At 38.6% G+C, this 24,959-nt stretch overlaps 1 long non-coding RNA gene across 1 annotated transcript in view; it reads right to left on the reverse strand.

Annotated features, from left to right (window-relative positions):
- Positions 1-5,889: 5,889 nt before the first annotated feature.
- Positions 5,890-24,959, reverse strand: part of LOC144293681 (uncharacterized) — a 35,283-nt gene continuing 16,213 nt past the window's right edge. The window contains exons 2-4 of the long non-coding RNA XR_013360913.1: positions 14,638-14,679; positions 12,032-12,080; positions 5,890-6,032 (exon numbers count right to left, since the gene is read on the reverse strand). This is a non-coding gene — a long non-coding RNA (uncharacterized LOC144293681). The remainder of the gene's footprint in view (positions 6,033-12,031; positions 12,081-14,637; positions 14,680-24,959) is intronic.

Genomic DNA, 24,959 nt, shown 5'->3' on the forward strand with positions numbered 1-24,959 from the left:
GTAACAAGGTCAATGGAAAAGAGACACCCTAAGCAGTAACCATTAGGCACAATTTAGGGGTGTTGTCCCAGGAACGTGCGGGGAAGCTGTTCTAGGGGTGTTGTCCCAGGAACGTGCAGGGAAGCTGCTCTATTTTAACAGCAGATTCAAATCTCCTGCTGAGATCACCAATTCTGGTTGTAGTCAGTGCAAGCTTGATTCCTCCACTGTGAAAAAAGTGGTAATGGGGAACCTGGAGCTTGAGAAATATACTTTACCCGTTCTGGGAAAAAGTCCTCCAAGATATAATGGAGAAAATAGAAGTAAATTAAACTAGGTAATGATAAAATACTTGAGGGATGGGTACAAAGGATTTAAGAACCAAGGTGAATAAATATAAGTTTTAGGATATGACAAAAATAAGGGAAAGAAAAATTAAGGTGGATATTAATATGTTGAAAGGATATGTACTTCTTCCTAGAGATAATGACCCCAAACCTTCCAATATCAATAATTTAGGCTTGATCAGGGCAATGGTACTTGACAAGTTTTTTTCAGTTCTGATTTCCCAGTGCCTAGAATAGTGCTGGGTCATAATAACCAATAAATATTTACTGATTTTAGGGCTAAATGAATGATTAGATGAATAAATATATGGATGGATGGATGGATGGATGGATAAAAGGCAATAAGGAGATATAAGTCCATGTAGGACTTATCCGTTAAATTGGAATTTGATGCTCTTTCCAGACAGATAGAGTCAGAATTGAGTGGAGGTGCAGGATACTCAACTGGTGTCAAAGAATTGGTAGTGATATGGGAACCCTCTACCCTCCCCAGTTGGAATTGGATGCAAAATCAGAGTAATGCCTCATAGAATTACTTGAAAAATGTTTCCTCTTCCTCTATTTTCTGAAAGAGTTTGAAATAATCTCTTCCTTAGTTGTTTTATAAATTCGTAAGTGAAGCTCTCAGGGGCCGGACTTTTCTTTATGTAAAGATTGTTAATAAATGATTCAACTTTTTTACGTATGTTCAGTCATTCTATCTTTTTCTTGCTGCAGTTTTGGTAATTTGTGTCCTTCTAAGGTTTTGTCCCTTCTATCTAAGTGATATAATTTGGTGGCATAAAGTCATTCATAATGCTTCTTTGTAATTGCTTTGATTTTGAATTCTCTAGAGTTGTTAGTGGTGGCCTCTCCCTTCAGTCCTGATTTATTATTTCAGTCTTTGCTCTTACTTTTTTGGTCAGCTTAGCTAGAGTTTTGCCAGTTTTCTTGATCCTTGTGAAGAACTTTTGTTTTCATTGAATTTCTCTATTGTTTTACTCTCTTCTATTTTGTCGATTTCTGCTCAAATCTTTATTGTCTCCTTTCTGCTTGGTTTAGGGTTCGTTTATGATACTTTTCTAACTTCCTAAGCTCCTTAAGCTTTAGGATACTGATTTAAGGATTTTAAACTTTTTTTGTCTTATTTTTATTCTTCTCTGATGTGCTCTTCTTTTATTTTCTGAAAATAAAGGTGCTACTACCATATGTTTTATAAGCCTACTGTAAACTTTGTTATGGATACAAATTACTAGCTATGTTAAAAAGGGCACAAATTTCAGTTTACTACTTTATTGGACTTCATCTAGTTGAGTTTCAACTGGTAAATAAAGAATTACATGAAAGAGTACATAAAGAACACTGGGAATATTAAAATGAAGATTATCTCTGAAAAAGGAGATGAAATAAGAGATTTTATATATTTTGTTATAACTTGGGACAAAAAATTCTCACCTACCTTTAAATAAATCATTTGTCTTTGACACACTCACTTTTAATATACTTTACAAGGGCCCAAACTGGGCAAAACTAGGGGACTCTCTTTATATTAAATTTTCATTCAAAGAAAAAAAAAATTACTTCAAGTTTCAAAAAATACTTATGTATCAATGACCTACAAGAAAAAGTCCGAATTCCCTCACTTTCTCAGGATGCATGAGCTCATTAAGACATGACCTCTGCAACAATACCAATCTGAATTTTCCTCAGTAACACCACCAAAAAACTAATACTAATACTTTTATATTATTTCATATCTAATTCCTTGCTAAGCTGTGTTTTTAGAAATCATAAATTTAAGTTGTTTCTCTTAGATTTTCTGGAAGTGTCTTTCTGTTACTTTTGCCTTCAACTTCATCTTATCCAGAATGAATATTAATTTTGGTGAGCACAATATATTCTCATCAAAATTGTAAAGATGTCATTGTCTTCTGACATATACAACTGACAGGAAAATGTCTTCTACCTTTTACTGATGGCTTTCTATGTCTGAGCACCATTCTAACCACCCAAATTATTCTTCAGGGACACATGTTTTCCCTACTCCAGATTGACCATCTTCTTCCTCAAATCTCACTCCTTTTGTCCTTTTCTGTTGTACTCTGCTAGATGCTGTTCCATTTTTTCACCTCTGATTTGATATATCTCAATGTCAAGGTCACATGTAATCTATCCAGTGTGCATTTTTATTTTTTCCTTATATTTTTAGCTTATCAATCTGTTTTCATCTCATAATATTTTAATCTCAACTTATTCTCTTATATATTTATGCTCCTCTTTGATTATATATATATTTTTTGTTAGGAGATTTTGCCAAAGTTCCATTATTGTTTATTTTTTAAATAATGACTGACTCTATAATAAAGAGCTCCCCAGACTTAGTATCTGTCAACCAATGAGATGTGTGGACTGATCCTGGGTTAACTGTATCTACTTGCATTCTGTTCTAAACTCCTTCTCAGAAATACTCCTTTTCAGCTGGGGTATCATGTTGATATGCACAGCACTTAATCCAATGTCCACATTTTTAGAAAGTTGCATCTAGTACAATTCTTTTTTTTTTTTTTTTTTTTTTTTAATTTTTTTTTATTTATTTATGATAGTCACAGAGAGAGAGAGAGAGAGAGAGGCAGAGACACAGGCAGAGGGAGAAGCAGGCTCCATGCACCGGGAGCCCGACGTGGGATTCGATCCCGGGTCTCCAGGATCGCGCCCTGGGCCAAAGGCAGGCGCCAAACCGCTGCGCCACCCAGGGATCCCTTTTTTTTTTTTTTTTTTTTTTTAATTTTTTTTTTTTTTTTTTTTTTTTTTTTTTTTTGCATCTAGTACAATTCTGCTGGACTAACATATGACCTATTTTTATCTCCTCTGCTGGTTCTCCAACATTTAAAGTGATTCATTCATCCATCCCAAAACATCAACTTTTAGTCAAGAACTACTCTAGGCTCTGGAAAAAAAAAAAAAAAAAAAAAACCAGCAGTAAATTAAACAAAGCCCCTGACCCCCCTGGAGCCTAAATTCCCATGGTGGGAAATTGAAAACAAAACGAGTGGGCACTTACTTAAAATGTCGGATGATGCTAAGTGCTGGAGAGAAAATTGCAGCAGAGTGAGAGGAATAGCATTGCCCTCCACAGGGAGCCATTAGTGACAGCCTTATTAAGAAGTGATAAATGTGGATAGATATGAAGGGAATGAGTGAATCGTGCAGATATCAGTGGGAAGAACATTACAGGCCAAGGCAAGTGCAGATTCCTTGAGGTGGATGCATGATTGGTGGGTTTACAGAATTTCAAGGGGGTCACTAAAACTGGAACAGAATGAAAGAGAGAAAAGCTGGAGACAAGCTTGAAGAGGTTCTGGAGGTAGAGAGGGGAGATCAATTTATTCCATAACGAGTAAAGGGAATTCTTTAAATTTATACTTGTTATTATATACCATCAAAGCTGTTCCTGCTGCTACCCCCCAGAGCAGCATATGGAGAAAACATTTGGCTCTCAGAATGCAGCATACCATAGCTAATATCCTGCTTACCTCCCCCACCCCCAGTCTCCCACCATCATCATTTCCTGCCTAGCTGTTTTCTGGAAATTCCATCTTCAAGAGCTAGTGATAAAAGAGGAATATATGAACAAATGAGATGGGATTTGGGGATTGGGGTCGAAGCAGCATGCTAATTTGTTCAAAGAGAATCATCCATGCAGTGGAGGGCTAGTTGCCCGATAGTCAGGTGGTTCTAGTCACTACACTTAGGAATAGGGGCAGGTGTTGACAGATTCTTCTTTCCAACCTACTTTCTTGTGACTGGACTAATGCTGTTTCAGGACAAGTAGCACAAACAGCACATCAAAAGCACATTTCAGTAGACTCAACAGTGCAGTTAGCAAACATTTAATTTCTATTGGAATCATCCAATCAATTGACAGTTCTCGTGTGTATGAATATGTGTGTTGCAAACATACGCATATTTTTTTTCTCTTAGTATTTCAGTGGGACATGGGGACAGGCAGTGCCAGGATATAGTAATAAGATACTATTTAAATCCAAAAGTAAAATTTAATTTTTAGATTTTTTGGGGGGTGGATTTCAAAAGTTCTCAATATACACAGCTATAACAACACAGCCTTAGACTCTGGAAAAGGTGGCAATTTCAGAAGTTTGATATCCATGCAAAAATTACATTATATTTACATAGACTCGAATTCTCCCCAGTCCAGAGGAGAGGAAGAGATCCAGAATAAGCATGAAATGGCTGCACGGATACTTATATAATGAGCTCAGCCACTAAATAAACATACTGAGAAGAAGGAAGAAGGGGACTATAAATTAGGATAAATACAGAAGACAGAAGCAGACATGTAAGATAGGCCAGAGGAAGTTTAGGCTTAAAAAAATAGAGACTGAGAGAGAACAAACTATGAGTATGATTAGATATGGTCAATGAAAAGCAAGGAAGAGTTGCTTAGAAGTATAATGAAAATGGATGGCAGAGAATGATGAACAGTATAATTGCCCACGTTTCTCATTCCTTTTTTTTTTTTTTCATTCCTTCTGTCAAATAAAATATCCTTACACTAGAAATCCAGGAAGAAGGAAACATTAGTAAAAGGAAATGGAAGGCCAAAACAGATGAAGACATCTTCAGGTATCACCTATCAACTCATAATTAGTTGAGGTCTCCTATCTCAGTTTCATGCATCCCAGGGGCTGGGGGAACTGGTGGACAAAATTGTTCAACAGTTGCCAATAACCACAAAGTAAAACCAGGTTCTCGAATAAACGGACAAAACCCAGGCAATTCTTATACCATGTTTCAAAGAAAATATCTAAGCCACAAAACACATTTGATGACTCTGAGAACAACTCTAGAGAAAGTTTTAGAGTGAATTATTTCTTTAGCAAAGGAAATGGCCATCAATGAAGCCACCATGAGTTCAGTAAGAAACCAGACTATACTCTTTCTTAAAGAACTACTGGAATAGCTTTTCACCAAGGGGTAATTTCTTGCCAAAATTGAGGCTAGAAGGATCATGTTCTTGAAAAAAAAAAAAAAAAAACCAAGAGATTAATGAAAATAATAAAGATGTCATTCATATGCGTATCTATTAAATCAAGAGTATATATATATTTTTTAAAAATGGCATATCCTTTCAGAAAAAAAAAGCACGCTAGTATGACAATCTTGTAAATAATTTTCTTGAATTCTGTTCTCTTTCTTAAACTGTTCAGGAAAAAAAATCTCTGGAATTATTCTCTGCTGAGGCAGATTGTCTCAGAAGATTTATGACTCATATTTGTCTTATTTCAGTTTTGCAGGTTATATCACATTTAACTGAAAAACCATGAGAGAATTTAGTAACATGGCTAAAGTACAAAATAAATGCATAAATTCAACAGCATTTGTGAACCAAAACAGCAACCATTTAGAATATTATGGATAATGCACAACGGCAATAAATCATATAAAACTATGATGACTAAATGGGATAGAAATATGTGAGGCTAAAACAAAAAACAAAAAAAAAGAAATATGTGAGGCTTATAGGACAGTAAATCTTTACTGAAAGACCAAATATTATGCATGAATATATAGAGACATAGCTATGGTCTAGGAAAAGAAGGCAATACTGGGCTCATGTTGATTCCCTCCAAATTTATATACTATGCATCACTTGACTTCTCATCAGGATTTTCTTTGGTATTCAGCATAAATGGTTTTGAAATTCTTCTGGAAGAAAAAAATGCAATAAACAAAAAAATTCAGTAAGAAAATGAGAAACTTCTCTAGCAGGTATTCAATTGTATTTTAAAGGTATAATAATGAAAACATATGGCTTAGGTATAAGAACAAATAGATGAAGCTAAGTACAAATTTTCTATGCACTGCAATAATCCTCTTCCCTGGGGGGCTTGGGTGGCTCAGTTGGTTAAGCTTATGACTCCTGGACTCAGGGTCATGAGATCAAGCCCCATATCAGGTTCTGTGGTTAGTGCTTAGTAAAAAGCCTGCTTAAGATTCTCTCTCCCTCTCCCCCCCTTCTTGTCTACATGTGTTCTCTCTCTTGCTCTCAAATAAATAAATAAATAAATAAATAAATAAATAAACAAACAAACAAACTTCTTCATCACCATCATTACTTCCATTTGTTGAGTATCTACCAAGGGCCAGCCACTAGTCTAAGTTTTTTTCATGTATTTACTTAATTCTCATGATGATTCCAAGTCATAGCCCTAACCTTGCTGTTTGTTACCTTTCAATTTTCAGTGAGATTATTTAACCCCATAGCATTGAGCCAGCGTGAATCTAATAAAGGAAATCAAAGAAGGGTTGACATTAAGATGCTGACTAAAACAGAATTGAAAGAACTGGACTGCATTGTAGGAATGGAGGACTTTATTTGAGCTGGATGATGGCGAAGCCATATGCCCTCTTTACTTCAGCCCTGCTAGACAACCACAGGCTTTCTGGTGATTCACATAGGAACCTGAGGACCATCAGGCTTCTTCCTCAAGATGGGTTTATTTCTGACTACCCAGTTAGTACCCCTCCCGAAGCTGTGTTGGCCCCTCTGGCCAAACTAGTGGTCTTTAAGCTTTAGTAAGCATCCTTAGCCCCTGTGATTGATTAATTAACCTTTCTTGGTGTACTATAGATCACACATTCTTTCCTAGAAAGAACAGAGCACCTCTGCACATCATGAAACAGAAACCAGACCCCCTTACACAAACCCCAGGCTCTAAGGAACCAGACCCCCTTGGGCAACCTCTGAGCACTGAGATAATGTCTGTAGCTGTTACCATCAAGTCTGCACATAATCGAGAAATGCCAAGGACGACTGTACTCCTTTACTGATTAACTGCCCTAAACTCCTAAGAACCCATGGGCCAAGCAGAAACCTTGAGTTGGCCTTTGGACAAAAGCCTGCCTTCCCCCCATGTGGCTGGCCACCTGAATAAAGCTCATATTCCTTTCCAATCAAAGCTCATCTCTTGATGATTGCCTTTTTGACTGACGGTGGCCGAACCTGGGTTTTGGCATTGCTCATAGGACGCTCAGTGAAGGGCAATGACAGTCATCAATGGGAGGTCCTGCTAGGCGGGTGGACATGTCCAGATGGTATAGTGCTCCTGGCAGTGCAAGGCATTTTAGTCTAGTGGCAAAGTCAGCAGAGTGGTAAGCAATCTGAGGAACAACAACTTGGGACCAGTCTTCACATGTCTATTTCAGATAGAAGTCCTAACAGTGTTCTGATTTACAGGAAGAAATCCACTGACACTCATAGTTTGAGAGTCACAAATTATGGAACGCAAACATCTTTGTCCCGTTTTCACATCTAGTGATAAAAGAGCTTTCTCTATCCTGTCCTTTGAGCGGTCATAAACTTACAACCACTCATTAGTCATTCCATGATATCATCTACCCAGACTCAACACTCTGCTGGAGTTTGTGGGACCAGATGGCTACAGCAAGGAGGGAAGGTGAGGGCCAGGACTCTGTCTGAAAAACAGAGTTTGTGAGTAGGGGGTCTGGTTTCTCGTGAATGAGCTTTTAATGTTTTCTAATTCCCCACGTTTACATATGGTCAACATGTTAACAGAACCTAGAGGAGCTCTTCCAAGTGGAGTGATGGCCAGCAACCAGGAGAGGGCATGCACTCCCCAGGAATGCCAAGACATACCAGACTAAAGAAACAGACACTTAGATAGTTAAAGAAAACAGTGATTTCAAGAAGTCAGAAAACTTAGGGATGTTAGGATCTACAAACATGTAGATGTGTGCATGAGTATTTTTTCTGGGAAGGTATGTTTTGTAATGAATCTCACAGTGGCTGAATTGGGTGTCATTTACCTTTTTTTTTTTTTTTTTTTTTACCATATATGCATACACACACATTTTATTGTGTAATAAAGACTAGAGATGACTTTAGATTAAAAAACTTAATTCTATTTTTGTAAACTTTTATCAATAATATATGTGCTACACTTCAAGGACTTATATGAGAGAAATACATTAGCAAAGGCATTATTGCTTGAAATCAAATCCTTAAAGAATTTCTGCAAATGTGCAGTGACAGGAATGTAATCTATGCCTATCTATAAATTATACCAGTGTTCCAAAATATGTCACCCAAAAAGCATTTCAGGGAAGTGCCAAAAAGTGAATCTTCAGCTCAGATCTCTCCTCTTCCAGCATTGATCCATACCCTGAAGTCTACTTGGCCACAGTTCTCTTTGAGTCATGAAAGCCTCTGAAGGGCTGCTTCTAATTTGGGCTTTGGTTTAATGACATCACACCCCCCAACCTTGGGAGCCCACATCCTCCTTTGGAGGTGGCCACCAGTTTGTGTTGGCTTACATTAAGGCCCACACGTTTCCCCTCCTCTCTTCTCTGAGCCCTCAGCCCAATGTTCCTGATCAGGACATGAAAGGAAGCTGCATGGAAAACAGATTTCCATGCAGAGCAGATGCTTGGAAGCACCTGTGAGGCTCCTCTGCCTGGTTCCCTGAGCAAACCTTAGTTTCTACACCACTGCTGTGGAATTGGTACCTTTCCTAAATTATAAATAGCTGATGTTGAAACTTTTCCTCTCAAAAGCATGGGCAGTGTCACACAAAGACATTATTCATACAATCCCCAAACTGGAAAACAATCCAAATATCCATCAACTAGCAAATTTACATTTTTTAAAACATTGTATATCCATATAGTGAAATACTACTCAGTAATAAAAAGAAAAAAGAAAAAAACTACTGATCCATGCCACAATGTGGATGAACCTGAAAAACATGCTGAATGGCACATAATCTGACGTCAGATGAAAAGGACCACATATTGTACGATGCCTTTCGAGTCAAATGTCCAAACAAGGAAGAACCGTAGACAAAAAGCAGGTCAGTAGTTGCCCAAGGCTGGGAGTACGGGTTGAGGTCTGATTGTAAAGGGGGCACAAGGTAACTTTATACAGGGACAGAAATGTTTTAAAACCAGATTTTGGGGGGGATCCCTGGGTGGCGCAGTGGTTTGGCGCCTGCCTTTGGCCCGGGGCGCGATCCTGAAGACGCGGGATCGAGTCCCACATCGGGCTCCCGGTGCATGGAGCCTGCTTCTCCCTCTGCCTGTGTCTCTGCCTCTCTCTCTCTCTCTCTCTCTGTGACTATCATAAATAAAATAAAATAAATAAAAAAAAAAACAAAAAAAAACAAAACCAGATTTTGGTGTGACACAACACTAAATCTACCAGAATCATTACAGTAGATAAATTAATTATAGCAGGGAAATTTTATGTCATGTAAATCATACCTTAATAAAGCTGCTAAAAAATAAAAAGAGCATGGCAGTGATCTGTCTAGATTCCCTGTGGAACAGGATCTCATCCCCTAAAACAGAGTTCACAGCATAGCCCCAGCTCAGATAGTCTGATGATTAAGGGAATGTGGGGAATATCTAATGGGTAGGATGCTCATCCAGGAATTTTTTGCAATACCTGGCAGGTTCTGGGGCATAGCAAGTATAACTCTCAGCCCATGAATTCTTATGGGTAAGAATGATCACATCTCCTTTTCTTTAGAACCCAAATAAATTTCGCCGTTCAACCTTCATCTTGACTGGCTGGTGAAACAATTATCCTCATGGCTAATTAGAATTCCCACTTACTGCTCATGCTGTTGAGTCAGGCCATGGAGTCAAAGCATTGGTAGCTGAAGTGCCTTCTGGTTCTGGGCCATCAGTCTGGGTACTTCCCGGGGTCCCCATCTGCATGACCCTTTCAGGCCAACAGTCCTCTACTGTTTCAGTGCCACCCTGAGACGTGGGAATCACTGAGACCGCCTGGCCTGCAGGCCTGATGCACTATAGGTTGCAAACCAGTGACATGGAGGCTACATCTGGCCTGCAGATGTGCTTTGTTTGGCCTACACTAGGCTTTAAAAACATGTTAGCCAACTTTTAAAAGTCAGGAGAGTTCACTGAAAAATACAAATGTCTGGCTTCTCAGGAACAATCAGAAAATCTAGTAATAACGGGCCACCTATCCTTGTGGCCAACAATCACCAAAGCTGAGAAGGGGCCATGTTTTTAGCTCTCCGATTTGCCATAAACCCATTCAACCTCAATTATCTCTCCAGCAGGTGCCAGTTGATGTTTTTACAATATTTGTAAGAATCCTTTGTTATTGTTTTTCACACCAGACCCTTTGCCACTCTTCAGTTGACCTGCCTTTGCCACGGCAGGTGTTTGAGAGCCCTGGCCCAGCCCCATCATTCACCTTTACCCCTCCCCAGGCCCAACACGAGGACCTGCCATAGTCTCTTCTGCTTCCCTCCTCCCTACCAGTGGTCAGGGTCTGCTAGTCTGCAAGAAATTCTTCTCTCTGCACTTTTTAAAAAACCATCTTCCTATGACTAGGCAACTCAGACTTAGGCTCAAGGATTTAGTCTTTTAAAATCCCAAACCAGGAAATGCCCTTTCCTGGAGTAGCACCAGCTTTTGCCCTCACATAGACCTCTTGTGGGATCATGGGAGCAGATTCAAAAATTCCTATTTGAAAAGAGAAAGGAGACGAAATGTGGAGGCAGGGAGCAGAGGTTAAAAATCTCAAAACACCAGGCAGCACAATAACTTTGCTTTCAGGTATCTAATTAAAGGCCATGCTAGTTGAGTCAAATAACTCACCAGTTATAACAAACACATTCCGTCTATCACTGGGAATCCAAATACAAATTTCAGTGAGTTATTACTCCCTGGACTCGTAGTAGTAACATGGCTGGGCTGTTGATGCCCAAGGAATGTGGGATTGTGCAGCAAGATGGCAGGGCCTCCCTCTAATGGGGAAGGAGGTGCTTCTAGCCAGATCTTGGCCAACACCCCTACCGATATTAGGGCTTACTGGGTGCCACTTCCTGTCCGGAGTGCCCAGCAGGTGGAATAGGCCCCCAGGCAGATCCGAACCCAGACAGGGCTGAGCCAGGCCCCAGTGAATGCTCAGCCTCGAGAGAACTGCAGATGGCAGAGGAAAGCAATGCCATTCCTGGGGTGAAGGATGATGAAAAAAATAATAAAATAATAAAATAATAAAAAAAAATAAAAAGCAGACGCCCGTGGCATTTAGCCAGGCCCACTGGCAGGGAGCAGAAGACTCTGTAGACTGCACTTGAAGTGAACTTTGAGTGTTTACAGATGGGAAAGCTGAGGGCTCTGTGTAAACAGTCCTGAGGGTGCAGAGACCAAGAAGCTGCATCCCGGTCCAGAATGTCCAGAAAGTCATCAGGCCACAGGGCAGGAATCCGCTGCACAAGGATTCCAGGCCAAGTGGACCCAATCACTATTGCTGACTGGGCTTATTACCAGATCCCAGGGGCCCAGGCGTGGGAAGTTGTCATCCAAACCTCATTAAATGATGCTAACGGGTCTCCCTCTGGAGCTTGGGGTCAGTGATTTTCTGTAAGTTCTTCAGTAAATTAACTTCAGTCAATCAGCCCATCAGTCGAATCACCTTCTTTGGCTGCCTAGAGGGAGACTTCTAATTTTCCTGATGATGAACGTTAACCTTTCCCTTCTGAAGGTAAACACAACCCTCTTTTGAGTCTTGTCCCCCATTAGGGCCCTGTCCACTCTGGGTACTCTGCAAGTTAAATACGCAGTTCCCAAGCCTGGAAGGCCAACCTTCATGGAGGCCTGAGTCAACTCACTTCTCTGCAGCCTGGCTTTTCTTTTTGAGGAAAACCTACCTGGATAGTAACAGCAAGTCACTCTAGTATTAATCATTCGGCGATCAAGCTGTAGCGAGTAGACAAATACTATTATTCTTGTTTGAATATAATCGACCCAAAGCAAACTAAGAAGATGTAAAAAAACATCTTATGGTTCCTGGAAAAGAAATTGTGTCAAAGGCAAAGCTGTGGGAAAATAACCATGCGAAAACGCCATCACGTGCCTTTAGGATTGACACTAAAGGGAATAGCAAGTTTAGCAAATTTATGGGCTGTTAAAATACTGCAATATTTCTGTACTGGCTAATAATAGTCTAAACATGATGCAATTGAAAACCAGTGTAAATAGATCCATCTATCAATCAAAATTCCAGTGTGCCCATTGCCATTCAAGGCATTTCCCTTCCCCCCTTTGGGTACTGAAGCTGAGGTGAGGGGAGTGGCCAGATACAAACCTTCTGTTGCTCATGTCCAAAGTTGGTGTGGGGAGGGTGGCATAGCTAAATTGGAGGAAAACCTATTCTTTCAACCTCACTGCCCAAGGGGCAACATATGCGCCTCCAGCCCAGATCTTAGCCAGGAAGGCAGCCAGCAGCCAAGGACATGAACTGACGATTAGAGGGGATATATTCCCCCATAGACTGTTAATTTTCCTTCAGGTGGGTTTGGGGGCTCTGCTGTATTGAACAATCTAATTCCTGGGGAGAACATACATTGCTATAGATCAGGGGAGGTCTGTAGGTATGTGTGTCCTGAAGACCCTGGTTTACAACAGAAGAAGAGATTATCCAGCAAGTGAGCCCCATACCTAGTCCCTTCTGACCCACCCTCACGACTGGTCCCTGGTCAGAGGAGCCTCAAGCAACTGCCCATCCCCCCCCAGGCCTTCCCAATCTGCCACTTGCCAGTCAACAGAGCCTCAAGATGGCGCTGCCATCTTGTCCATCCTGGTCCACTTTTTTGTACTTTCTCTTTTTCCTTTATTGTCTCCCTTTCATTTCCGACTTCTGCCTTCATCCCAGGATACTAAATAGACTGAAATCCACCATGCCCTTGCCTTTGTACACTCTCAAACCGGGTCTGGCCAGCCACTGGCTGTGACAGTTAAGAAGAAACAAATCTAGCCCAACTCATCCCTTATCCTTAGGCCTCCACACCCTCCCCTGTGTCGCTCATCCTCTGGGTCAGGTGTTCCTAGCATGAGGGCCTGGTGTATGAAGAGCATATGAGCAGGATGGTAGGTATCACCGTGGTTCATGACAAGAGTCACTGAGAGGCCAAGAGTGCAGTGAGGAAAACAGTTTGAGAGGAAGGGGAGCAAGTGAACGTAGATGGCTGGCAGGACTCCCAATAACCAATGACTATAAATTAAGGAGTGACTATTCAATGAAGAAGTCCCTGGAAAAGACACAGTCAAAACATAGTTGAGAGAGAAGTATGGTTTAGCTGGCCAGAGCCATGTCAGAGCAATTATTAGAATAATTGTGTCAACGACGTTTGCTATAACTCATATCACTGGTTATACATTATTAAAATATATATAATTTAGACCTGTGCTGTCCCAGTACAACAGGCACTAGTCCAAGATAGCTGCTTAAAGATTTTATTTATGAGACAGAGAGAAAGAGAGAGCATGTGCAAGCAGAGGGAGACAGAAGGAGAGGGAGAGCAAATCTCAAGCAGACTCTCTGCTGGGTGCGGAGGCTGACCTGGGGCTCGACCTCACGACCCTGAAATTGTGACCTGAGCCAAAATCAAAAGTCAGATGCTCAACTGGCTGAGCCACCCAGGTATCTGGCAGCATGGCTATTTAAATTAATTAAAATTAAAAATTCACTAAAATTAAAAGTTGCACCAGTCACATTTCAAGCGCCCAATAGACACATGTGGCTATTGATACAGAACACTTCCAGCATCTCAAAAACTTCTCTGCATTTCCATATATCTGGTTATCTTTTCCTCCATACCAGTTGACCAAGTGTATTGTGTAGTGCTTATAGCTCCGACCACTGTGACAATTTTCCTTCACTGCTGTGGCGGCTGCTCTCTGGGTCACCTATTTATATGATCTGCTTGTGACTTCTGTTTGTATTTTGCAAATCTATTTCTATTATACAATAGATTGGTGATATCCTGTGTCACCTGATGACTCCTCAGATTCCATAATATTCAATTTAGGATAAGCAACTCAACTTTCATAAACACTTTTTACCCCTAGTATCAGACTCTTAATCTCTCTAAAGGTCCATTAGCTTCCAAGGAGCCATTTTTCAAGCAGAATTAGTTCTAGAAACCTACAGGTCTGTCTACCCTGCTACTTTACCCCTGGAGCTTGCCAGAGGCTCCAAATATCTACCATCTACACCTCTAGCACCATCAAATCTGCAGGATTTCATGGTCAAGGGGAAGGGAAGGTGGTACCACAGCTTGGCTGTGGCTACAGAGTCCTCTTCAACCTGAGCCCTAAACAAAATTGTAATGTCCTCCTGTAATCTGATAAGTGGATTGGAGGCAGTATTCTCAAGCATGGCATAAGCTGACTCAAAAAATCAAATAGGCCCAACCAACCAAATACTACGCCTCTGTCTCAACTGAGTTCCAAAATGCAAAACTGTGCTACTTACCTTAGAGGGGAATTTCGTGGTATGTCTCAAATCACTGGTTCACTAAAAAAAAAAAAAAAAAAAAAAAAAAAAAAAAAAAAAAAAAGGTTAACGTTTGAGTACCTATATATGTATGTGACTAGAGTATCTAGGATAATTGCTATATCCTGCTCACCAAGTCCAGATAGCATAAAGGTATCAAAATGGCGGACTTATAGGATACTTTAGGAAAAGTCAAGACAATAAAGATTCATCCAGACTATATTATGAAAAAGAGAGTTATCCTTCAGTTCGATTCAGAACCCTGAAACAAAATGGTGAATATATGCCACCATGCTCGAAGTGAATTCTCTTGCGTGCTTCCCTACTCAAGGGATGGTTCATTTTCCAACAGAAGCCAGAGGCTGTGGTGACCTTTGCTTCAGCAAAGACACCACATCTGGCAGACCAGCTGTAATTGGTCCACGATCTGATTAAGTCTGGCCATCCCTCCTATTACAGTCCTTTTACTAAGAGACAATGAAATGAATATGAGGGTGGATAGCTAAGTTCTAAGTATTTTGCAACTGGGGAAATAACCACAAGTTGAGTCCACAGACCCACTGAACCTCCAGTAAAATGGACTTGAGACCATGTTCCATTTATTACCAGGAATCTGTGAGTTCTCATTCCAACTGATGGACCATGATGAAATTGTCAGCCCATACAGAACATCCTTGAAATATAGGTCTGTTCCTCTTTCTAGAGTGTGCTATTACCCCGAAAACACCAAGGAAACAGTACCAGCTATCATGAGCAAGTGCGCTGTAGCACATAAGCTGAATTTGTCAATGATTTGTTTTAAAATTCTCTACATTCTGTGGTTTTATTTATATATATCTCTATATTTATATATATCTCTATCTATATATATCTTTATTTATATATATCTCTCTATCACAATGTCTTCTTTTTAAAGATTTTATTCATTCATTCATTCATTCATTGAGAGACACAGAGAGAGCAGAGACACAGGCAGAGAGAGAAGCAGGCTCCCTGCAGGGAGCCCAATGTGGGACTCCATCCCAGGACCCTGGGATTGTGACCTAAGCCACACTCAACCACTGAGCCACCCAGGCATCCCAATACCACAATGTCTTAATTGCTATAGCTTTACAAATATTTTGTTATCTGTTAGAGCAGTTTGCTTATTTGGAAATGTCTTAAACCTTCTTGATATTTTGCTCTTTAAGTTTCAAAATCAGCCTGTTAATTTCCATGAAAAATTCTGTTGTGATTTGGAATGAATTTGACTTCCAAGAGATCTGTCACTTATGTATGGGATGGCAGCTGGATACTATTGGTAGCTACAGAATGGATATTACCATGGGAGCAGGAGTGATTAAAAATCAAAGAGTATCTGAGAATGCTTTCCTGACAACTGGTATTTGTCCCTACTAGATCTTCACTGTTTTATAATGAAATGTAAACTTTTGTAATATACAGATCTTTTGAGAAGCCAGATCATAAAGGGAAGGAATTAGAAGGGAATATTCCTTGTAGATAAAACTCGAAGGTTGAAGTAGTATATTTTGATTTTCTTTGCTATCAAGCTAGCAAAATTGAAAGTATTTGTAGATTTTAAAAAAGGAAAACAGAAAGGTAGAGAGCAAAGACTAAAGAAGAGAGAAAATGACTGAGGTAGCAACACTCCATAGCTATAAGATAGAATAAGAATGTAGTTCTCGCTCTCTTTCGTGCATGTGTGCACGCAGACTACACTCAGAAAACATAATTTCAAGAGTTCACAATATTAAAGAAGAAAAGATTCCAACAAAAATCATCCCCAAAGAGTGCCTTGATGTGTGATTGCTTTAATAAAATGGAGTAAAATCATTAGATTTGAAATTGAGGAACTATCAGACCAAAGGATCATTATAGACAACATGACCCATTTTAAGGGTTTTTCTTACAAGAAAAATGAGGTAGGACTTGAAAATAGATATGACTCTATAGAGCATCCGAGTTAATATCCCCAGCCAGTTTTATGACTTCTTGTATAACTCTGTAAGAGCCACGAAGATTTCTCTGTATACCTATAATTTTACCCATCTTATTTAGAAGGAAAATTTCTCCACTACATAAATCAAGGAGAACATTTTCATAAATTAGAGCCTGGTTTTCCGTTTAGGAAAAAATATGGAGGACTGAATGAAAAAAATATTTTAACATTAAATCACTTTTCCTACAAATGCACACATTTTTTTTGGAAATTTTAAAATATGAGAATGAAAGTAAGTTTTATATTCAAATAACGTAATAGAAATTCAACAAGGGAAATATTAAAAATTGAATGGCACTTTTAGTTTCCTTGACAGAAGAATGTTCAATTTTAAAACAAGCGTAGCTTTAGAAGTTTCTGATCTACACCTGGTTGTTTTAAAGTTACTGCTTATGCTTTAATCTAATTCTTACTTGCTATACCTGAGAAAGTGTGTGTCTATGAATCCATAGCTTATAAAATTGTTTTAACAATGTAAAGCAAAATGATTAAAGTTACAGTATGAGAGGATATTTTTATGTTACTCAAAAAATTACCAATGAAAATGGTACAAGCATTAATAAGTTTATGAGTGTTCCATATGACTGCAGAAATATCAATCCTTCATACTATCTCTTCAATCACATTTGTTTTTAAACAGCTATATATAGTTTTGCTTTTGTTTTATTTGGGGGCTGTGGGGGGTAGTTTAACACTCTCATTTTTATACACACACATTCCTTAATGATTCTGTGGTTCTTGGAAAAATTTCAGTGGGTTAGAATTAGAACATAGCTAATAGTTTAAAATTAGAGCATAGCTAGTTTGTTCACTGTGTGCCAGATAGATGGAATAATTTTTCTTTAAGCCATTAGTGCTCTACTTAGAAATTATGGTTCCAATATGAAGCATGACATTGATGATTTGAGGGAGTAACAACTTGTTACACATGCAGCATCTTGCTCACTCAACCAGATCTAATTCGGTGGCCTACTAAATTTCACAAAGTGTGAATAAGGGAAATGGACACTGACTCTTAGGTTTTATTAGTTAATGTGTAAATGGGGAGTTTGAGACAGTTATTTGCTATAATAAGTCTGATGTCATTCAATAACAAATTTCAAGAGCTGAAATTAGTGTCAACAGCTCTTAACTCAACCTGTTACATTAATGAACTGGTTGTATGTGTCTGGATTAAAATAGAACCCTAGATAGGACTTACAGAATGGTGGTGTGAGGACCCACTTCCCAGCAGAACAATCAGGACCAATTAAAATTATTTGAAAAGCAATACTTGAAGTCTCAGGAAACTGTTCTAATAGAGAAAGTGGTGAAATGTTTATTTAAGGAAATATACTGCATCTTTTCAAGAACATCCAGAGTTGGTAGCAATAATTGAGCCACAGTCCACTTCCCCTCACCACCCCCTCAGTTCTGCATCATGGAAACTACTTCTGATGGGTGCAATCAGGAACACAGGGCTCCCTCTCAACCTGACCCCCAGTCTGCTGTGGCAATAGTATCGGTCCAGGTGGAGCAGGTGCTAGCAATACTCATCCTCCTGGTTCCTAGTTGTAGAAACTCTATTTCAGAAAAGGGCGGTTGAGGGATGTGGGGCTCCCTTTTTCTACCCATCTCTCACGTGTAGGGTGGAAACACTATGTCTGCCCTAGCAGGCCAGGAATACTGGGGCCCAATCACTCTTACCCCATCTTGCTCCTAAAGTGCAGGTTTCATGCTGGAACAATCAAGAATAGATGACCAGAGAGTACCAACCTCACCCAGCATTTCACTTGCATGGTGGGATTGTCACTCAGAGAGTAGCTGGCCGGTTATCCCAACCTCCAATTCCCTAATAGTAGCACAGAGGTCTTGCAAACAATCATGAAGCAGGTCATAAGAACAGAAAGTTCCACAGCTCTCCCCAAGAGAAATGATTTTATTTGGAACACATCTGGGGAAATTTAAGGTTTTGGGCACTGTTGAACAATGGAGATTTTGGTGATCAGCAATTAAAAGGAGACTGGTAGCTCCTTGAGAGCAATAAGCAAAACCCTGAACCAGCTAGAAGTTCAACAGATAGAATCAGGGAGAAAAAGCTAAGAAGAGGCCTCTTGGGATCAGAGCAAGCCACAGTTTAATTGAATCAAATTCAATATCCAAGGGCCTGAATTTAATCGAATTAAACTGCAGAACAATTTATGTCCCAGGGTATTGCTGAAAACAATAGAGCAATCAGCTAGCAATTAGTGGAGGTTAGAGAGGGGCACATAATGACAGAGGGGGGAAAAAACTTAACAGAGAGTTCAGGAAAAGAGAAAAAGAGGTCTCTGATTTAAAGAAAAAGACTTCAAAAAAAACTTATCCTCAGTGACTGTATGTATACCCAAGACTTAGCCCTATGAGGAACCACACCAGAGGACACATGCTGTGAGGAAATAGATTTCACTAAAATTATGAGACATAAAGAAACAGGAAAGTGTTGTGACCTACATACAGAAAAAAAAAAAATGCAGGCATAGAAATTGCCTTTGAGAGGGCTCAATGATCAAACTTTGCAGACAAAGATTTTAAAGTAGCTGTTATAAATATATTTGACAAACTGAAGGGAAGCATTCATAAAGAAGTAAATCAGGTATTAAGACAATGTCTCAGCAAGTAGAGAATGTAAAAAAAACTAGATGCAAGCCACAAAAGAAAACAAAAAGCAATTCTAGGGTTAAAAAGTAAAATAAAAAATAAAAAAATTTACTAGAGAAACTCAACATATTATAGCCGACCAAAGAGAAACTTGATAAACATGAAGATGATTGATGTACAACACGTAATCTGAATACACAGAAAAAAGAAAAAAATAAACAGAGCTTCAGAGAACACAGCAAAATGGGATGCAGCTAGAACAGTGCTTAGAGAGAAGTTTATAGTACAAATAATACTTTAGATAAAGAAATTTCACCCTAAAACAGTGGAAAAAGAGCACACTACTCATAAAGCAAACAGAAAAAAAAGAATAATAAAAATTAGAATGGAGATTAATGAAATAAAGGATAGAAAAACAATACAGAAAAAAAGCCAATAGAACAAGATAGTGAAGTGATTAAATGGACAAATCTTTAGCTACTTGAGAATCAGAGAAAAGATTTTAAGTGAATAAAGAAGGAGTGAACATAACCACTGACCTTATGGAAATAAAGATTTTAAGGTAATAATATAAGCAATTGTATATGAACAAGTTTGATAATTTATATGAAATGAACAAATTCCTAGAAAGAAGTAAACTACCAAAACTGACAAAAGAAGAAAGAGATGTGAACAGACCTGCAACAAATAAAAATTTTGAGTTAATTAAAGACTCCCCACAAAGAAAGAACCCAGGTTCAGATGGCTTCACTGGTAAATTCTAGAAACGTTTTAAAGGAAAACAAATTATCCACAGACTCTTACAAAAATAGAATAGTTCTTAACTTCCTTATCAATAGACTAATGGATGACAACTATATGACTATCTCAGAGGCAGAAAAAGCATTTCACTATAAAGTAAAAACAGAATAGAAATATGAATAGAACGGGACTGCATTAACCTGAAAGACAGTTTCTAGGAAAAATCCCACAGCTAACATCACACTTAATGGTGAAAACCCAAATGCTTTCCCAAGATCAGAAACAAGACAAGGATGTCCACCCCACCTCTTCTATACTCAAAACATTCTTGAAGAACAAAGGTTCAGGATTCCCACTTCCCAGTTTTAAAACTTAATACAATGATCAAAAGAATGTGGTACTGGTATGAGGGTAGACCTAGAGATCAACGGAATAGAACTGAGAGTCCAAAAGTACATCCTAACTTTTATGATCAATTGATTTTTGACAAGAGTGCCAAGATAATTTAATGAAGAGTAGTCTTCTACATCGGGTGCTAGGACACTGCATATCCACATCCAGAGTTAAGCTCTACCCTTTCCTTATACCACACACAAAAAATAATTTCTAGAAGACGTATAAATGGCAAGAGCTAATTCCATAAAATGCACAGAAAAAAAAAAACAGGAGTCATTTTCATAACCTCGATAGGCAAAGCACTCTTAGATATGCCACCGAAAGCATAAGCCTAGGCAACAAAAGGAAGAATAAGTTGGAGGCCATCAAAATTAAAATTGTGTTTGAAATGACAGCGTCAGGAAAGTGAAAAGGCAATCTACAAAATAGAAAATGAATTGTATCTCCATTTTCTTAAAAAGGAAAAAAAAGTTTTAAAAGTAGAAGGAACTAGAAGCTGTGGCATATTACATATGGGATCTAAGAACATTTTTTTTTAGTGTCAAGTCATGGCCTCACCTTCCTCATCGATCCTGCCACTTTCCCACTATTTACAGTGAGAGAGCAACAATGAAAGAGGAAAAAATCAAGAATAGTTGCTTTTCTAATCAACTTTAGTAGGGGAATTTTTCTCTAAATCTTTTTTTTTTTTTTAAAGATTTTATTTATTTATTCATGATAGTCACAGAGAGAGAGAGAGAGAGGCAGAGACACAGGCAGAGGGAGAAGCAGGCTCCATGCACCGGGAGCCCGACGTGGGATTCGATCCCGGGTCTCCAGGATCGCGCCCTGGGCCAAAGGCAGGCGCCAAACCGCTGCGCCACCCAGGGATCCCCTTTTTCTCTAAATCTTGAGAAAAATTATAAGAGTTCTCACTCAGAATGTTACTTGGCCTGCAAGGAAAGCCTATGCATCTAGCCTATGTACTATACAAACCAAAAGGACTTACCTGGTGACTGGCAACGATTCTTTAAGATTTACAGCAAATATATGCGAAAACACGCATACTAACATGAGTCAAGTTTTACAAATCAGTACTCCTACCTATGAGTTCCTCCGAGAAAAATGTGGCAATTTATTTCTTTATTTCTTAGAGCTGCATTAGGCAGGTCCTAGGTAGTAGACAAGCTATACCTTGCAGAACAGGGCCTCCGAATGGTAAGGAAGCAGTTTTTGGAATAATTTTTTTTTTTTTTTTATCGAAGAAACAACTAATACACAATGTTACACTGGTTCCGGGTATACAACATGGTGATCCAGCAACTCTGTAGTGGTTCTGCTATGCAGCCACCGCCTGTCACCATACAACACTATGACAACACCGCCCGTTGGCTATGCTGTTCCTTTTGTTATAGTGACCTATTCAACTCCCAACCGGGAGCTTGTACCTCCTACGTTCCTTCACTCCTGTTTACCCATCCTCCCTCCCCTCTGGCAATCACCAGTTTGTTCTCTGTATTTATGGGTCTATTTATGGTCCAAGACAAAAATTAATATTTTAATAGATTACTCACCATGGAATACCTAGCATGTTGGCTTTTAAGCAGATTTCAAACTTAAATTAGCCTTTAAATTCTTTTACCAGAATTACTAATATTCCCTAAAGAACGATTCATTTGCTAACTTGTTCATTTTCATTACTTAATAGACTGTTGGGAATACTTTATCTTGGGCCACGTCTAGACGTACAGATGGTTTTGATAAGTTCATTTGAAAAAGAGGCTGAGTTCGGGGAAATGGCTAATTTTTTTTTTAACTGAACATTTTCTTTTAAAGAATTCCACATAATCATCTTGACTGAATTATTCATCTTTCAACTGGTTATTTTGGCAAGAGGTAGTTCAGAAGCTTCAGGCTCCATGGAGGGACTTCAATATTTAGCACAGAGTCATAGCAGCACCACCCCTCTCACCCCCTTACCCACGGTTTCATTTTCTACAGTTCTGGTTATCCATGGTCTTCTTTCTGAAATATTGTCAGAAGGTCAGTAGTAGCCTAACACTACGTTACACTGCCTATGTCACTCACCTCACTTCGTCTCATCATGTAGGCATTTTATCATCTCACATCATCAAAAGAATGAGCACAACATGATATTTTGAGAGAGAGACCACAGTCACATAACGTATTACAGCACAATTGTCCTATTTTATTAGTTATCATTGTTAATCCCTTCTTGTGCCTAATTTATAAATTAAACTTCATCTAGGTATGTGTGTAGAGGAAAAAAAAAAGTCTATCCACTGGGGGTGTGTGTCTTAGAACATATTTTCCTTGGATAAGGGGAGGTACAGTAGTTCACAGAGATGTGCCTTTTGGAGGGGACAGGGAAGGTGAGGGTGGTGTCAAGGAGGGTTGCTTTTAACGGCTGCCAGGTTAAATATTGCCAAATAATACATGTTCAGCATTTTCACAAGTAAAATCATATCCAAAATCTGGGTGACGTTTTATTCCTAAAGGAAATAGATGTTGATGAGGAGTTTGCCCAAGAATCACTTTTTGAACTATAGACTGAAAAAGACCTTGAGATCAGGACAATACTAAAACTGGTGACCAAAGGTGCAGCTTTCTCACGTGGCAGCAAGTAATGTTTTATTTGCTGCACTCAAAGATAAGGGTCAGAAGGAGACAGGACTCACTGCACACGTCTTGGCAGATACAGAGCGGATTCTCTCTTGTTGACTCCGTCAGACATATTTCCTGGATTCTAGATTGAGGAATGGTGTGCGCGGCCCATTCATTATGATTCTAGGACTCAAGGTCAGGATGGCTCCTCTACTCATCCATTTATTCAACAAATGTGGGAATAAATATACGTTGTGCATCTACCGTATACAGTAGTTCTGAATTAGGTGAACAATATATATGATCCTTATGTGATTCTCAGAGGGGCCCAATGAAATTAATGTATCCAAAACCTCACCCTCTCCCAGATAGAAGAGCCAAAATGGAAGGAGTTCCTGAAGACTACGAGGATATTTATTTTCGTTATTTTTTAAAGACATTCTTTTATTTTATTTACAACATAGCTTATGTACTTAAAAAAGAATAGAAACAGCTTGACATCCAACAACCACATTTAAGAGACGTGAACACTTCATGTGTTTGCTCCAGATTTTTTTGTTAAAGAACTTAGGAATTACAGATCCAGCTATAACTCTAATTTAGTTCTTTCCCTTCCTAATTTCCGAGAAGTGTCCACTACTTGAAAATGCTTTACATCATTCCCATGCATGTCATGGTGGACAGTGCCTAAGTATTTTTATATAGTGATGTTGTTTTGTATGTTTAAACTTATGTAGATGTTATTATTGTATGAATTGGCAAGGGGTTTTTTTTGTTTGGCATGTATCATACTATTATTTTGATACATGAACACTTGATTATTTTTAACAAATTATATTAATATGCATTTTAATACATGAATACTTATTTTTTAACCAACAAATTATATCAATATGCATTTTTAAATTTCCAACTGCTTAGGCTCTTTTTTTTTTTTTTAGGATTTTATTTATTTGTGTGTGTGAGAGAGAGAGAGAGAGAGAGAGAGCATATATGTGGGGGGAGGAGCAGTGGGAGAGGGAGAAGCAGGTTTCCAGCTGAGTAAGGAGCCTAAAGCGGGTCTTGATCCCAGGACCCTGGGATCATAACCTGAGCAGAAGTCAGACGCTTAATGGACTGAGCCACCCAGGTGCCCCTTGCTATTGATTTCTAATTTTATCACTACTTAGCTCTAATTTTGTTGAGTTTCTTGATGGCCCATGTATTTTCAATTTTACAAATTATATTGGTCCTACCCTCTATATTGACACTAAATTTTGTTTGCTTGAGCAACTAAATTTTTTAAAATTATATTAAGTAAAATTATAAATCTTTATAATTACATATCTATAAATTTATAATTTTTTCTCAATGCATATTCATGCTTTTAAAGTCATTATCAAAATCATAACTTACTCTTATCATGTAATGCACTTTTTCATAATAATGCATTTAACTTGAGATCATTTTGGTTGATAATCATCTTTCTAGAACACTGTAATTAGTGTCTCTCTTAACAACAAGGAAAGCTGAATTTTATAATCTAAAACTGAGAATTTCTGTCTTTTACCTTGTGATTTCTCTATTTTTTTTTTTTTTTTTACAGTTCTTTATGGTACATGTATTACTATCTTGGGGTGTGTGTATTCCTATCATATTCCTTTCCTAATCATTTTTCCTTTTTTCCTTGACTCTATTAATGTGTCCTTAATTCCATTTTTTAAGATTTAAAAAATATGCATACTTTAAAAATATGCATATTTGACAAGCTCTAAATTAATAATTCCACACATCTACTGAATAAGGACTTCTGATTGCTTTAATTCTGATCTCATTCTTTTCCCATTGCTTTTATTGACCACATACCATAATTACTTAGAGTCAATACTCTAAGCGAAAAGAAATGTGAAGTAGTTACACAAAGAGACAAATGGAGACAAAATCCTGATAGTGTTCTAGTAAT

Source organism: Canis aureus, chromosome 22 (assembly GCF_053574225.1).
Source record: "Canis aureus isolate CA01 chromosome 22, VMU_Caureus_v.1.0, whole genome shotgun sequence".
Taxonomy (NCBI): Eukaryota; Metazoa; Chordata; class Mammalia; order Carnivora; family Canidae; genus Canis; species Canis aureus.